The 17,932-nt window shown below is 34.4% G+C and overlaps 1 protein-coding gene across 2 annotated transcripts in view; it reads left to right on the forward strand.

The window, feature by feature from the left end:
• The first annotated feature begins 1,677 nt into the window (after positions 1–1,677).
• LOC145291230 (aquaporin-11-like) overlaps positions 1,678–17,932 on the forward strand; it is a 56,446-nt gene continuing 40,191 nt past the window's right edge. Inside the window, exon 1 of one of the 2 annotated variants that reach the window (XM_080136825.1) lies at positions 1,678–2,052. The gene's annotated coding sequence lies outside the window, so the exon portion shown is untranslated. The remainder of the gene's footprint in view (positions 2,053–17,932) is intronic. The other variant, XM_080136826.1, reaches the window with a different exon arrangement.

Genomic DNA, 17,932 nt, shown 5'->3' on the forward strand with positions numbered 1-17,932 from the left:
TTCAACACCTCCCATGGCAAAAAAAGGTCACACATTTGATGAGATCTGTGCCAATACCGCAGATATGTCACAACTAGATATGGAAAAGCATGCATTGTCTTTGATTGGTATGAATGTGATCCATCCATTTTGATAAACTTTTTTTTTATCTGAAAGAGAGGTTATTCATGCTCAACATGCAAGTTAGAAACCTTTGTCAGCAATTTGTTTGAGGTCCAGCCATATTCTGACTGGACTATAGCACCAGGACAGAAAGAGGACAAACCTCAGGGAATCTTGCACAAACATGGTACAAGTCTTTTGTCTTACTTTTAAATAGAAGAGTTCATTCTCTTGTTGTCTAGTATAATTTAGTGGTATTAACTTGAATAACTACCCAGGCAATGAATGTGTTCAGGGAAGGGTCTTAATAAATAATGTAAATATCTATTTAAGTTATTCTTGAATAATTTTCACAGCCATATTTCTGATACACTGTAATCTAAGGGTAGTGCCTATTTTGTCCTTAGTCGGCGAAAGAAAAGTGATCGACTGAGCTCCAATCTGTGGTTTCTCCATGTAATGCATATACAACACGAACTTGTATTCCACTACAATTGGAAGAAACTTTCCCTACTTGTTTTGATGTATCTAGCCTCACGTGGAATATCCTGAGAAGTTTCCAAGAACTTTTCATATATGGAACACATTACCACAGAACTGCTTCCATACAGATTACAACATGGTCATCTTTAAATTCAATGTCAAAAATACTTCTCATAAACTTATATATGTATATTTGGGTTTGTTTTACAACAGACCGAGGTACAGAATAACAATGAAGAAACAAATATATAACAAATAAATATTACCAAAGGCAAGATAAGTTACTCTTCTATCTGGCTGGATAATTTTTTGGTGTTTTAACTGATTTTAAAGTGTGTTTTAAGTGTGAAGCGCAAATAGTGCTGAGAGATTAAGTTAAAACAAAAATGGTGACATGATGCTTTCTCTTTCTCTTTCCTCTCGAGTCCCAACCCAGCCTAGTTTCAAATAAATCAAACCAAGGTGGCCTCCAGAGCAGTGATAAACCCTAGTAATGTTGGAAGTAATATTTACCTGCCTCCAACTGCAATAAAGTTCAGACATGGGGTCAATTTAAAACGTGGGAAAAGGGAGGAATTCAAGTACCCTCAAATAAGGGTCACTTTGAATGTATGTAGTGTTGGGAGGGGGGTATTTTCTTTCTCTACTTGTAACACCGTCAGACACATGAAGACAATTTAAAGTATGTGTATGAAGGGGGAGTATGTCCAGCTTCCACCCCTAGGAATACACTTAGGAATACAAAAATAACCGAGAACGGCATTCCCCAGTCATATCGTCTCAGGCGACTCGCAATAAACTACTTAAAGAGCAGGTAATGCCTCGAAAGATAGCCTCCTGGGACCAAATTGAACTATTTATTGTTCATTCAGACCTCCAAGTGTACCAAACCTTAAAATTAGAGTATGCCATCTTCTATCCTCCCCCCACCCAGCCCGGCTGATATGAGAAAAAGAAACCGAAATAGCGCAGGCAGGGCAGGACCTGTCCATTGCTTTTTAATAAGCGGCCGCTTAACTTAAGCTTATTTATTGAACCAATGATTCAGCTGCTGCTGTTACCGTCGGTAATTTTTTTTTTTTTTTTTTTTTTAAATATAAATATTAGAACTCGTTGCGTTTGCGAAACATTTTACGCCCTAAATTCCCGTCATGGCAGTAACGGAATTTCAGTAGCCATAATTATTGTCGCGTTTGTAAGGGGCATGCGACCATGACAACTGCAAATTCATCAGTCTTCCTTTTCTTTGTTAAAAACTGGTGAAAGGACGACGACCCCTTTCTTTTTCCCTCGTCGTTGGGGGCCAAAATCAGTATTGATTGTTGATTGAGATAGAGAGAAGAAACCATTGATGTCGCTAATTCGCAATGACCCGGTTGTCAAACTCGACTTTGTGGTGGATCAGAAATTAAACATCTTAAAACACACTTATAGCATCTTGTAAAAAAGCGCAAGCAACGTATTTTTGTAAGTATCAGCATTTATTTACGTGTGTGTGTGTGTGTGTGTGTGTATATATATATATATATATATATATATATATATATATATATATATATATATCGTGTCGTGTGCGTGTCTATATTGCATTTTGTTAAAACTAACTAGTTTTACCTACCCGGCGTTGCTCGGGAATGTGTTTATTTTTATTTATTTTTTAAATATGATTTTGAAAGTTAAATTTATTTATTACGATATTATTTGATCAATTATCATTAAAAACAAATTTTTATGAAACTTGGTGTTTTGCAGTGCACTTATTATACCGCGCTTTTTTTTTTTTTTTTTTTTTTTTTTTTTTTCAAGTTAAATTCAAGTTTTACGATATCTATTCTTGGTGCTTTCATGCACTTATGTTACCGTGCTGAAATAATAACGTTATTTAGAAAGCCATTCTTAACATTAAAATGTTAAATGAAAGCACAGAATAGTTACAAAACGCCCTCCCAATGTTAAGAATAGTTTTCTAATGTTATTATTTCAGCGCGGTACAATAAGTGCATAAGTATAATTTTTAAAAGGTTCTGTTTATAAATATTTATTAGATGTAAAAAGTTTCCAAACGTTTTGACACACAAGAATTTTACGGTCAGTTTAATCAATGACGTTGTTCTATACGAAAGTTTAAATGCTTTCAAATTCCTCATCAAATTTCGAAGGGGCACAAAGTAATTCATTACATTCACTTAAAAAAAGAAAACTATTGACAAAATTTAAATAATATACTTGTTTACAAAGAAACAAAAATGCATTCTGCTGGATTTAATTTCGTAATTAAATGATATTTTTAATAGAATCTTTTTTAAATTCGTTTTATTTTAGGCTATTGTCAGCAATTTCAATAAATAATCGAGCACAGACGAACGAGAAGTGTTCACATAATTTTAATAAATATAGAGATTAATGGGTGTTTTCAGCGTTTCACTGTTTCTCCAGAATTGCCCCTATATTAAAATAAAAAATAAAGAAAAATCTGTATGATATACGTACTCGTGACGAAAAGAAAATACCGTACACCAAAAATCAAATAGTTACACAAGAAAATCAAATTATATGGCTAAACTACGAGCGACGATCTCGCGACGCAATATCAAAAACAGTCTGAAGGAACATGGGAGATAACTCCAAATTTCAACATGGGCGGAAAAACTCCAATTCACTTTAAAAATGATTTTCTTGTTTTAAAATAAAACTACTGGATCAGTTTACGTGATTTTTGGAATACGATATTTTCTTTATTATTTTTAGTTTTTGATATGGGAGAAATTCTGAACAAACACCGATTTATGAAAGTTATGTCTTCTCGTAAAAGCACGAGTAAAATGATCTCTATCAGCATTCATTTATTTATTTATGACATTTTATTTTCTATAAAAAATTATAAAAAAAACAAACAAACTATGTATGAATATTATTCATGCGTCGCACATGTTAAGCAAACACACATATATATTATTTTATTCAATTTTCACCCCAAACAAGGCACAGTGCCACTTTGAAGTAAGGGGCTACTATCGGCGACATAAGTTGCAAGGATACTATGTAGGGAGATGAGTAGCAAGAAGCAAGATATTTGTTCACATTACACTTGAATTTGTACAGTACAGTTGGGAAAGTAGAATCCCGAAAGGGAGTTCCAAAGTCTAGCAGTTGTGGAGAGGAAACTATTAGAGTAAAAAGGCCTTCATTACACCCACCCAGCGATCTCTACTGTGTAGGAGGGGTGGGATTTAGCTGCTTGTCGGGTTTGTCGGAGGTATTTACGTCGAGGAGGTACAAGTGCTTGTAGTTCGTCAGAGCATTCACCATTAAAATACTTAAATGACAAAAAGTCTATATTCCAAATTTGGTAATTGTGTAGTTTAGCGGCGTAAATTATTTGGCAGACAAGAAAATTATAAAAACTATTTATATTTATATAAAACTAACACATTGTTAGACTTTAAGGCCGAAATAAAACCAATCTATCAAACCTTAGAAAGGCTAAATTTTAAAAGCAATACGGCGACCTCGAATGTCAGTCGTGTACAATCGTACATTTAGTCTAAAAAAATGATGAAAAAATAATAAAAATGAATTTTTTTCTGGTTTTAGCCTTTAGGTCTTTAGCCTTTAGGTCTAATAATGTTTTATATAAAATAAATAGTTTTTTGTGTCTGTCAAATAATCTACGCCGTTTACCCCAAATTTCATGATGCTGACCATCTTACATCTGAGCCCTGTCGGTGGGGCATTAGAATACACCGACTGCCCCCCTGCAGATGGTAAAAGTCCCTCAATGGGGGTCCTGGATATGACCTTAAACTATATCCAGTTCCAGTGGTGAGGCCGGGAGGCCCCAGCTTGTGGGCTTTGGGGAGTGTGGAGCCACCCTTTAATTACCATTGCTCCCAGGTCCACTCTGACCCAGAGTGGTAGTACCTGTTAGGGTTCCAACTATGGGTTAAATAGAAACCGACTTGAAAACAACAAATATATTCTATTAAAATTTTTTTCTTCAAAATCTTTGGATTCGGCATTAAATAACCCGAAAAGGGTTGATATGCCGTAAAACAAAAACAACCAACCAACCAACCAACCATCTTACATCTGCTATTTTTTAAATTCAGTTTTCTACTTCCGTTGTGTAACTTGTTAAAAAAATATATATGGTGTTTCGAGAGAATTTGATCAGTCTTTTTCCTTACCCTAACCCTAACCCTTATCTAACCTCAGGTTTACGTTTGGTTCAGTAAAAATCGGTTGGTTCGGTTCAAATTCTTACAAAGTTATACTTTTGAAACTTGCAGATTACGTTAAAAATTGAATTTTCTAATTCATAAATGTTGCTTAGATTTGATTGTTTTTTTGTTTTTTTTCTTTTCGTAATAGATCTTGACGAATTAGAGGGAAGTTTTCGTTTTTTGGTACTTACGTTTTCGCGCTAAAACAACGTTTAGAAATCCATTCTTAACATGCGGAGGGGTGTGTTTTGCAACTATTCTGTACTTTCACCAAAAATTTTTTATAAGAGATATCGTAAACTTGAATTTAAGTTAAAAATACAATTTACAAAATAATACGTGACAATAAGTCCATAGCACCTCGTTTTGTTAATGTTCTTTTCAAGTGGCGTACATTTTTTCTTTCTTTTTTTTTTTTTTTTTGTAAGCGCAAAATATGTAAACAAAATAGTGTATAAATAACATTTTTATTTTTCATAAACCCGTTGTTTTAAGACCCGATAATGTAAACATCATTTTCATTATTTTTATACGCTGAACAAAAATTATTTAAAAAAATAAGGTAATTGTGGCATGGTAGACCAACACAAAACCTACCTTGAAAATTATTTTACTGGAGGTTTTCGGGTGTGCTGAAAACGAATATCGCATTTAAAATTGGGGCCGGCGGCTAGTTTTCATGATAATAAAAAGGGTAATCTCCAAGATCAGGGCTCGGAAAAAATCAAGTGGATACGGTTAATTGTGTAAGGCAATCGGGCGGAACGGAGTCATGGAGACACGAAAAACGAAACCGTATATTTATCAAAAAAAATTATTTTAGTTTTAACACTAATTGTGTTATTACGAAAGAAAAAAAAAGAAAACACTTGTATTAGCAAATAATAAAACAAATATTTTATTCAGAAAAATTTATGTTTTTTGATAATACAAGAAATGTTAAAGCTAAATTAATTTTTCTGAATAAAATATTTGGAGTTTGTGTTACTATAGACATAGATTCGAAAAAATGGTCAAAAAACAAATATATAACAAATGTTATCAAAGGCAAGATAATTTACTCTTCTACCTACCTGGAGAAGTTTTTAGTGATTTTACTCACTTTAAAACGTGTAATCGGTTCGAAAATAATGTTTATCGATATATTTGAAAAAAAAAAAAATGGCAGCGAGCTCTTAATCGAACACGGTAAGTTTGGGGAAATTAATTCAAACTAAAAAAATATACAAAATACTTTTTTATTTTTATTTTTTAAATTCAATTTTCACCTCAAACAAGGCACAGTGCCACTTTGAAGTAGGGGGCTACTATCAGGAACATAAGTTGCAGGGATATTATGAAGGGAGTTGAGCAGCAAGATGTCTGTTCACATTACATTTGAACTTCTGCATGTCAGTACAGTTGGGAAAGCAGAATCCCGGAAGGGAGTTCTAAAGTCTAGCAGTTCTGGGAAAGAAACTATTGGAATAGAAGGCTTTCTTAAACCTAGGGATCTCTACTATGAAGAGGTGGGATTTAGCTGTTTGTCGGGGGTATTCACATCGAGGGGGTACAAGTGTGTGTAGTTCGTTAGAGCATTCACCATTAAAGTACTTGTGGAGCAGGCAAAGGGATGCAACATTTCATCGATGGGACAGAGGCTGAAGCCTAGATAACGGTTCAAGGACCTATCAGGTTGGCAACTCTCTTTTGAACCCTGTCCAGGAGTGAGACCAGTAACAGATGCACCATCCCAAATGTGGCAATAATACTCCATACATGGGTGAATGGTGGCCTTGTAGAGGTACAGGATACTTTCAAGCGTAAGTAGTTTTCTAGCACGGTAGAGGGAGTCAACCTTCTTTGCAGCAGCCTTGGCAATGCTCTCAATGTATCTATTCCAGTTCATGTTCCCTGTAAACGTTAGGCCGAGGAATTTAAAGGAAATACTTTCAGGTAATGTGTTCTTGGCCATTGCTATTGGTGGTAGAGAATGTTTCTTGTAATTATTGAAAGAAACAAGCTTAGTCTTGGCAGCATTGTAGAAACTCACTCAATATATGCTACCGTGACTTAGGCGGACATATATTTGGTGGCTTTCTAACAGTATTTTGTATAATTTTTTTGTTTGAACTCCTTTTCCCAAACTTACTGTGTTCAACTAAGAGCTTGCAGCCATTTTTTTTTTTTTTTTTTTCAAATATATCGATAAACACTGTATAATTTTCGAACCAATTACAAACGTTTTAAAGTGAGTAAAATCACTAAAACTTTTCCAGATAGGTAGAGTAATTTATCTTGCCTTGGATAACATTTATTTGTTACATATTTGTTTGTTTTTTACCACTTTTTCGAATCCATGTATATAGTAACACAAACCGTGAGTGTTAAAACAAAAGTAATTTTTTTTAAATAAATATACAGTTTCGTTTGCATATCTCCGTGACTCCGTTTCATTTGGTTGCCTTGCACAATCAACCGTATCCACTTCCGGTAGCTTGATTTTTATTTTTATTTATTTATTTATTTTTTTTCCAAGCACTGATTTTGGAGATTACCCTGAAAAGATACTTTTTCGCATGTTTCATATAGTAATATAATGCGGCGGCCATATTTGTTTTAAATAGTTAATCTTTTTTGATAAAAAAAATATATGCGCGCTTGCGTGTACAACAATGGCCATCACTTATAACATAAAGAACTACATTTCTTAATATCCGGAAAACTACTTATTTGCGGAAAATTTAAATGCGATATTCATTTTCAGCATAACCGAAAACCTTCAAAAGTGGTCATTTTAAAGGAAAATGTTAATGTGGAAACCAAGTAAAATTTTACAAATATGGACAAATATGGCCACCGCGTGAAACATGCAGAAAAGTGTTGGTCTACCAGCCCACAATTACTAAAGGTAAATGGTATCAAAATTATGGTGATATAAACTCATATTAAAGTTATATTGTTACATATAGGGGTGGGTTAATACATTGACACTTGTGCACTACTATATATGTAGGCAATTCGGAAGCTTAACTCCTTGTTCTAAGGGAGGTAATTCTATTTTACTAAAGTAGTTGAAAAAATCATTTTGTTTTACAATTACTCGAATGTTTTAAGAAAAATTATCACAATATTGTCGCATTTTACATGTTTTGTTATTAATGTTCTAAAACTTTCTCAAATTAAATGAAGTAGTTGAAAAAAAAAATTTTCTTAGTAAAATAAAATTACCTTCCTTAACACAATGAGTTAACATTGCAAATTGACATATATATATATATATATATATATATATATATATATATATCAGATCTATGCCGTGAGTTGCTTGATCTGTGTAAGTTAACAGGCATTCTTGTGTGTGTGGCGTGTCTGCTCAGTTGGTAGGGTGCTCGCCTAGCATGCAAGAGGCTCGGGTTTCAAATCCCGAGTTCGGATGTGTCTAACTGATGAGCCCAGATGAGGGTGAAACTCAAGTCTTGGACTTCTGGTTTGTTGGCTTTCTTGGTTCTTGTGAGCTGCGACATTGTCTGACTGGAAATAATTATTGTTGTATGTATGTGTGTGTGTATATATATATATATTGCTCACCGACAGATTCTGGGCTGCCTTAGCGGGATCACTAGGGACCTCCAAAATCAAAATCACTATTGTATATTGGATGCAATAAAATATATGATAATCGGTAGAGAATTGACTCTATAATAATATATACGAAATCTGCATAAATCAAAATATCATCATTAAGCGTATTTTACGAATCGGGCAACGCTAATCTAAAAGCAAAACAAATTTTGAGCTACTACGTATTGTTTTTGCGATAAAATGACATTTGTCAGGGAAACTATATGATTATCTTTGCAGGTATTACCACTCCGGATTAGTAGACCTGGTAATAGTGGTAACTAATGAGACAGGGGGAGGGAGGCTGCTCCACATTCCCCAAAGCTGGAAAATTGGGGATTTGCCACGGGGTGCAGTTTTGTGTTATAGCCAAAAGATTAGTAACAAGAAAATCGAAATACTCACCTTTTTAGCGTTACGGTTGGTTGAATTCAAACCAAACAAAAAAGAATGCCCTACGTTTGAAAATAAAAATAAAATTCTTTGTTTATTTATTTACTAGCAGCGTAACCTGACGTTGCCCGGTATTGAAGGATGACCAATGAATGTTTCACACTCCCATATTTTTAATTGATTAAATAGCCCATTTTTCAATCTAATCGATTGATTGCTTGCTCTAATTGGGGACCCATCGCGATGCACCTGGAGGAAACTTCACAAGCCTCTTGCAGTAACTAAGTTCACAATACATTGCACTGTAGAGAATCTACTGTTGATTTTCTATTTTTTTATATAAAATGGCTTAAATTAAAGTTCCAAATCCAAAAGTCCAGTATCATAATTAAATTGTGCTCTAAACAGAAACCTCCATTTCAAATGCGCCCTTATCATACCAAAGGACTTACTGTTAATTTTATATGTCGAACCTTTCTGCTTGTGTGGTAATAAAACTTCTGAAATTCACTTGTGATGTTAGGTTGTATAAGGTGTTAACTTTGGTCAAAATCTCCTGCTCTTTCTTACATCAGATTATTTCAGTTATCGGTACTTATCAAAGATATTCCGACACAAAACCTATCTAAGAACACTGCCAAGCATATAAAGTACCTTTGTGTGAAATTTCATAAAAATCAACCCTGCCGTTTTTTTGAGTTCATAGGGAACAAATTCAGACAAAGTTCCTTTTCTATAATAGTTGATGATAGATTTATATATATATATATCATAATAATAGTTGATGATAGATATATATTATCGTCACTTTTTAAGGAAACGTTTTGAGCCTGCGCTTGGTCTGCAGGACATTCAATTGAACTTTCTATTGCACTTTGGAGTTTTTACCTCAGCACTAAAATCTAGACCATTCTTGTAATGACTTTTCTCCTGTTAATTGTGGTATGATGCTGGTCCTGTGCAGTTCTAGGAGATCCACCTTCCCAGGCTTTACCTTCTCTCTTTGAGAAAAGGTTAGTTTTCAGCTTATTGCCTAAGACGGCCCTCCTGGTAAATGCCGATGGATTTGCCCAAGCACATTTTAGTGGGCTGGAGTGCTCCTACTCAGGAGTGTATAGAATAGTTAGAAAATGCTCTCACCTTCCCATGTTAAGAATGGGTTTCTAAATAAGGTTATTATTTCAGCACGGTTCGTAATCTGTATAAGTACCAAAATATTTGCTAATTATTAAAACACGCACAAAAAGGACATATCTCCAATAGACCACCTACAAAAACTGAATATCCAATGTAGCGGCATGTCCTGGGAACATGCATAGACATCATAAACATTGACATTCCTTTCTGCTCTCAGAGAATAACCCCTGTGAGGTGATTTAATTACATGATTACTAATCAAACTCCAGGGTGTAGTAATTTCGACCAAACTTTTTAGGGATTCCATCTGGAGATCTTCAGGGAATTGCAGGGTAGTATGAAAGATGTCAACATTCTCTCCTGCCCTGTCGCCTACACACCAAACAAGTATATTTCCACTTGAAGATATACTGGTCAATTAAAAAAGCTTTGGCAGCCGACTTTTATCATTTCTGCACTGTTTAAAACTCCTGGCAACCTACACCCAACAGTGTAAGTCACTTAATTATGTATAAAACTTGTTATTTATAGAAGGGCCTTGTTTTCCCTTCTTTGGTAGCCTTTTTGTTAGAGAATAATCTTAGAGTTTGTCAAGATTACGGCGCTTTTGTAGCTTTTCATGGTATTTTGTTATTTTTTCCCTTTCAGCTCTGTGTAACCTAGCATCATGGGGGAGGGGAGAACTAACTTCTAAGGTTGCTTCTTTCTCCTTCTTGTCCCATGTCACAATGTCAGGTTTTATGATTCCGTTTTTTAGGTACATAGCTGTAGGTATTACATAGTTATAGTGGATAGTAGGTATGCATGTGTGTGTATGCGTTAAAATCAGTACACGTATGTGCTACTGTAGTAGCTATGTTGTCCATAGAGCTTCTTGTCGAAGCCAAGGACCGGACATTTTGGTTGGTTGCGCCCTAAGAGAGAAGATTGGGGTTGGAAGAAGTGTCATAGAATCAGTTTTACACTACTAGTTTGCTTAAATAAATATAATTTTTATAAGCTATGTCTTTCTTTCTTTCTTTGGTGATCCATTTATTACAGACTAGCATTTCAGCCCAGCATTGCGCGGGTGTTCAGAGGTATATGTTGAGCAAAAAAAAAAAATGTGGTAGTAGGAAAGCAGGCTCAAAGGAGGAAAAGAACGGGGGGAAAAAAAACCTGACATCTTTGCTGTTACGACCACCGGCAAACCGGATGTGAACGTAGGTTTTAATTAAGACTAGACAATCGAAAGGAGAGGATGACTTTCGAAAATATCTGCGAAAAAGCGACCCCTACCCCTGTAGAAAAGTGCCTAGTTGAAGGTGAACATATAAATGTTTTTAGCCAATTTTTCGATATTTGTCGTCTGAAAGGTCGAACTTCAAAACGATACTGATCTTGTAAAAATCCGTCGCCTCTGTCAAAAGTTTTAGGCAGACATGCAAACATACATACATACATTTATATATTGGTAGCTCAAATTTTCGACCCAAACCGATTAAAAAGCTTGCCCTATCTCTGAATACTCTTTATGTAAAATTTCAAATGTTTAGACCTGAAATTGTCTGAGTAATTTGGTAGACCGAAGCGGTCAAATTTTTTTAAACTTTAACCCCTATTATGACCCCTTAATTTATTGTTTTGGGCTCAAATCAAGCTATTAAGTTAGATCTGTCCAAGGAACCTATATCTAAAACTTGAAGTGTTTAGACCCAAAATTGGCGGAGGCGTTTGGTAGAGTTCTCAAAGGTCAAATCGTTGAACTTTGACCCCTCAACAGCCAAATTTCTGTCCGAAAACGGATTACAAAGATTTTCCCAAATCTCAATACCCTGTATATCAAATTTCGAGTCTGTAGACTGAAAATTGACAGTTATTGCGTAGAGAAATGTACACACAGACACACACACACATGTTCACTGTTATAGATATATAGATAATTAGAGGAGATAGACTTATAGTTGATATAAAAAATTAGCTCCCATAGCATCATTTAACTGGAATCGAGCTTATGAAAATGTTTATAAGCAAATGACGGCTATAATAGTCGAATAAATAATTATCTATAAATGTTGTGCTTCGTATAAAAGTCAATCTTTCCTACGTTTAAATGCTGACACTGCATAACCCTCTTATAGTTTTAGCATGAAGGAGAGTGAACTTTGGGTTTACTTACAGCTTTGTAACTCTCACTTTCCTTATTTTGTTCTTTAGTCCTCACATTCCATGACCGATGTTTCTAACAAAGTGGGTAGAATTGCAGTTCTCTGGATTTGGAATCCCTCCATCTAACGCTTATAATTATTACCTATAGTGAGATTGTTTGGTCATACGAAGACCAATCAAGGACTTTAAGGGTATTAATTTCAACTGGACCTTTGAAGGATAACTTCCAGACCCCCTTAGGAATTACGAAGCAATAACTGGGAGCTTCCAGGTACCGATGTCTTTTTTTCCTTGGTCAACTTGAGCTTGAGCAAAACTTTTCTCCGTTAAAAGATGGCTGGCAGTCAAACATTCTAGCTTTATTACTTCCTTGCTTGTGACACTGTTTTCACTTTTGGCAACCTACACCCAGCGGTGTAGGTCACTCAAATAAATAGTTATTTATAGAATGGCTTTGTTTTGCTTTCATTTGACCTTTTTTTTTTTTTTCTTCCTATTTACTCGTTTCCCTAGGAGGACAAAGTTAGACACAATGTTGTTTTTTAATGTAGGGAAAATTCAGCTCCCCAAATAGGGGCACTTTGGATTGGAACAAAAATTTAAATTTCTTTGGTCTAAAGGACTTCTCTTTCATTGATCGAGGATAGAATAGATAAAATGTAGCATCAGAACAGATGTTACACTTTGTTCTTTTGTTATGAAATATTATAGAAACTAGTATTACAGTTAATGCCAATATTAACTTGCATGTGTATAAGAGGAAGAATTGTTGGAAATAAGTTATACCCCATCCACTACGACTTCTGCAATTTCTACAGCTGCGTACATAGAAAACGGAGTTGTTAAATTTGATACAGTGACATGACAAGAGTGAGAGAGTAGCAACTTTAGTTGAAGTCAATTTCACCAATGATTCTGGTTTAAATGGAGTTGAGGGAGATCAGAACTAAATACCAAGATCTTACAAGGTGCCTTTGATAAGTCTCCAGACTTTTTTCATATTGGCACGTTTATTGATAATACACGCATGAAAATCTAGTCGTTTTCGAAGTAATCTCCTCCAGCTGCAATACACTTACTGTACCATTCCAACAACTTCTGGAAGGCCCCATAGCAGTCCTTTTGTGTGAGCATGTCAATGACCTTCTTCTGAATTGTCTCATAACGACAGCCTCTAAGGTTTTCTTTGAGCTTAGGGAATAATTAAGAGACACAGGGAGCAAGGTGTGAACTATAGGGAGGGTAAGGAACTGTGTTGATGCCCATCTTGGTCAAATAGTCTGTGACAAAGATGGAGTTGTGAATCTGTTCGACCATCTCTTGCTTTTTTTTTTTTTTTTTTTTATCTTCTGAGCACCTTTGGGACAAACTTCACGTAAATCTTCCACATCTTCAGTTCCCACACTGACATCAAACTGTGCACTTAATGTCTCTGCAGACAAATGATGGCCCTTATCCTTGAAATTCTTTATTTGGCCAATCAACTCTGCTGTTCTGATTTTACCACACCTCTTATCATCTTTCAGATTCCCTACCTTCCTTGAATCTCTTGTGCCATTCAAAAACTAATGATTGATTCATGCAAGATGGTCTAAAAGCAGTTCCATACATTTTTGTGGAATTTTTTCCAAGTTTAAAATAGAATTTTATTGCATATCGTTCTTCTAAAGTGTCCTCGTGTCCAGATTGCATTTTTGAAATTCACCAGCTGTGACAATCGGGCTTTAGTAGGGTGTATTCCAATTCCTGCTGTAGCTGTTCATTTGAATCTGAAATCATAAAAATTGGTCAGTTGTCTCATAAGATGTATAGCAATAACGTACTGAATTTTACAGAATCTATGACAATTTTAAATGACTGTACAAAAGTCTGGAAACTTATTTAAGGCACCTCGTATATACGACATGAAAAGAAACATATCGTTGAGAAAGCACCTTCATTTATAGAATCCAGTACTGTGCCCTTGCAAAGCGATATATCTTGTGTAGCCAAACTGTTAGTGACTATCGAGTAGTCTCTTTCATAACGAAGACTGTTAATAAAGGTACAATAAAAACATAAAATTGGTTTACACAATGTTTAATACATTGCTTGCTAAAATAGCTGCTAAATAATTTTTCAATTATATGCGTGATCACACGCACACACAAAAAGAGGCGCCAAGCATTGTGCTAAAAGGCCATTCCTTGTTTTCAAGCCGGAAGTGGGGATAGGAGGTGCCATGTGTTAACTCAACAGTGTAACTTCTAACACCGAATTTTATAACTCAAATTCTTTTCTCCACTGTCTAAACTTTTAGCAACCTACACCCAATGGTGTAATTCACTTAAATGCATATTATTGCTGTTTATAAAAGGACTTCGCATCGCTTTTCTGTGACAATTCTTTTGTTACAAAATATGGTACCACAGGTCAGCTATCCAGCTGACTACAACATGGTCGTTTTCAAGTTCAATGTAAACAAGTTCTTGTTGAGCCCTGCTCGTAAATAATCAAATTCTACCCAATTTTTTTACCATTGCCGATCACTGCATTGTTGACTCGGTGACCACTTTACATTTATCAAGGTCACTCTCGGACAAGTGTGGTGACTCCTCTGTATAAAAATATAAAAAAACTCATCCAGTTCAAGACTTGATCTCCAGTAACTTCGCGTGTCATCTTTTGACATCAGTTACATAAGCAGCTGGAAGATGCTAAAGCAAAGAGTGTCAGACAATTCAAAATGCGGCACACACCCTCCCCATGTTAAGAATCGCTTTCTATTTCACGTTGACATAACATGTTGCAAGTCATTTTAAATTTAGATGTTTTTTCTTGATTTAATGGATTTCACGCTTTCATCTGGCAGCTGATTGGCTAAGCGCTTCGGCATTTTCCGGTTACTTAGATAACCTGTCATAAGATATTGACACAGTTGTCGCTCATTGGGTAATAAACTGGATAAGTACCTAAAATATTGTAGGGTTAGTCTTACAGGTCAATATTAGCTCTTGTGTGATTAATGAAAAGCGTATTTTCGCCCCCTTCACCGTTGAGTAAATTCCGTAACAAAAAAAGAAAAATCATTTCCATTCACTAGGTGTCTATTTTATTTTGATAATCTATAAAGATTGCGGCCATGGAAGAATGCAAGAAAAAATCTTTTTAGGTATTCAAAGTGAAATCGTCCATTTTACTTATTTATTCATTTATTTTTTTTAAATCAAATCGACTGATTGCCTGTTCTATTTGGGAACCCACCGCGATGCACCCGGAAGAAGCTCACATAGGTATACATAGTGAATTAGTCCACAGTATATTGTAGTCCACATTGCACTGTAGACAACCTATTGTTGATGTTATGAAATTATTTTTTTTTTATATATAATGGCTTGAATTAAAAATTTTAAATGCAAATGTCAAGTGTTATAATTTGTGTTCTAAACAGAAACCTTCATTTCAAACGCACCCCTGTCTTATCAAAGAACTTACTGTCGATTTTATATGCCTGGCCCTTCTGCTTGTGCAGTGATAGAACTTAAATGCATTTGTGATGTTAGGTTGTATAAAAGTTTTAACTTTAGTCAAAATCTGACTCCTCCTACTTTAATCAATTTTTTTTTTTCAATTATTGATTTTTGATACTTATCAAATGTATTTCGACACAAACCTATCGATGAACACTCCCAGGAACATAAAGTACATTTGTGCGAAATTTCATAAAAATCGGCATAGCCATTTTGGAGTCCATAGGGAACAAACTCGCACACAGTGCCTTTTATAAGTAGATATTATAAATTAATAATATATAATGAAAACAACATAAAACTACTTTCATACATAAAAACAGATGTTTTTGTTTTTTTTCTTGTGTTCTTCCATTGCCACAATCTTTATAAATTACTTTTCTTTTTTTAATTATCTATATTTATGTAAAGTTGAGTTTTTCGTAACACTTACATTGATATTAAAAGCCTACATTTTCTACTTAAAAATCATGAAAATGAACTTTTTAATATATTCAGTCACGGATATGCAAGCAACAAAATAAAGGTTAACTAATTTGCATATTCGTTTGAAAAACGAACTTTCATTAATTAATTATTTTATGTTTTTATTGAATAATTGGTTTTATTTAACTATTACACTCGATTCTATTTATGCATATTTTCTATATTGTGCATAATTACGTAGCATTTAGGATGATAAAGTTCTAGCACACGTGTGTGTGTGCGTGCGTGCATGCTAGCAAAAGTACCTGTCGTTGACTGGGTTCAAAAACAGCCTACAGAAAATGGACTCTGATTTATGAAAGTATGATAAGTTATGAAAAGGAAGGGTTGTAAAGAGATAGCTTCGAATTTGGGGGTATCAAAACCAAAGCAAAATATGATGAAAATAAAATAGATAAACCCCATAATTTATTATACCATACCTGTTCACACTGAAACACTTATCACAATATTCTGTGGATTTATATTAAAAAACCTTGTTAAACTTTGTGATATATTTCCATTCTATGGAGGTCAGGCGCGAACGAACACCCCATAATTTTATTATACCATCTTTCTTCAAACTGAAACATAATTATCAAAGTATACTTACGCAGATAGATATGAAAAGTCTTTATTAAAGTTTGTGCCTATTTCCATTCCATGGAGCCCAGGCATGAACGCAGACCCCACAATTTTATTATACCATCTCTATTTAAGTTAAAACATACTTATCAAAGTATTATTATGTATATCTATATCAAAAACACTTGTAAACATTTTTTTTTTAATTTTTAAATTTTTTATTTGCATACTTCGTGGACCAGGCGTTTACGCAGACCCCACAATTTTAATGAATCATCATTATGCCAGATCAAACATACCCATTCCTGTGTCTCGATACATCTATCATTATATGTAATCAGTTTTTAAAAATAGTCAACCATATAGGAGCTTATTCGTGACCAGACATACACACAGACGTTCAGCTTTATATATATATATATATATATATATATATATATATATATATATAAGTGACCTCGTCTCTACCAAACTCCTCTGTGAATTTTTGGTCTACAGACTTAAAACTTGATATATAGGAATTTAGACCTGTGGAACAATTTTGATGTGTTTTTTAGCCGATAAATAAATGCTAAGGGATCAAAATTGAAAGCAAAAAAAAGACCCTGGTAGGAGTAAATCAATAAAACCTATTAATTCTGCTAAAATATGCATTCATAGCTTGAAGTCACTTAATTTTTAACCTTATGTCGATAGCTCAAACAGTAGCAACTAATTCTGGAGTGCTAAATGTTTTGGTTTCTATTCTAGATGATGACACCCAACTTATTTTTTTTTATTTTTCTTAAACTTTTGAAATTATTACTATAGATTGGGTACAATATAATATTCAATAGAGAATTGACTCTATATTGACTCTATAAATACGATATCTTCATGAATTGTAATATATTTAAGTATATTTTAACCAAGGCGGCGGAGGGGGCACTACTATATAATAATCAATACAGGATTGGCTCTGTAAAAATAAATATGAAATCTGTATGAATTAAAATTTAATTAATATTTAAGCGTATTTTACGACCGGGCAAAGCTGGCCAGCCTATTAATAAAAAGTAATCGCACTCTTACATAAAAGAAATGAGAGTTTAGCGACAACTTTTGTAGGGGGGAAAAAAATGCACCCAAATAAAACTCAAGCAGTAATCATAAAAAAATGATTAACTTTTAAAAGTTTTATTTTTTTAATCGAGTATAAAAGTTTTTGGTTACCCCCCCCCCCCACCCCGCAAAGTATTTTAAGTTTAACATTCCTGAAAACAAAACAAAATGCTTTGCTTACGA

This window comes from Euprymna scolopes, chromosome 12 (genome assembly GCF_053919585.1).
Source record: "Euprymna scolopes isolate OS-2025 chromosome 12, ASM5391958v1, whole genome shotgun sequence".
NCBI classification, from domain to species: Eukaryota; Metazoa; Mollusca; class Cephalopoda; order Sepiida; family Sepiolidae; genus Euprymna; species Euprymna scolopes.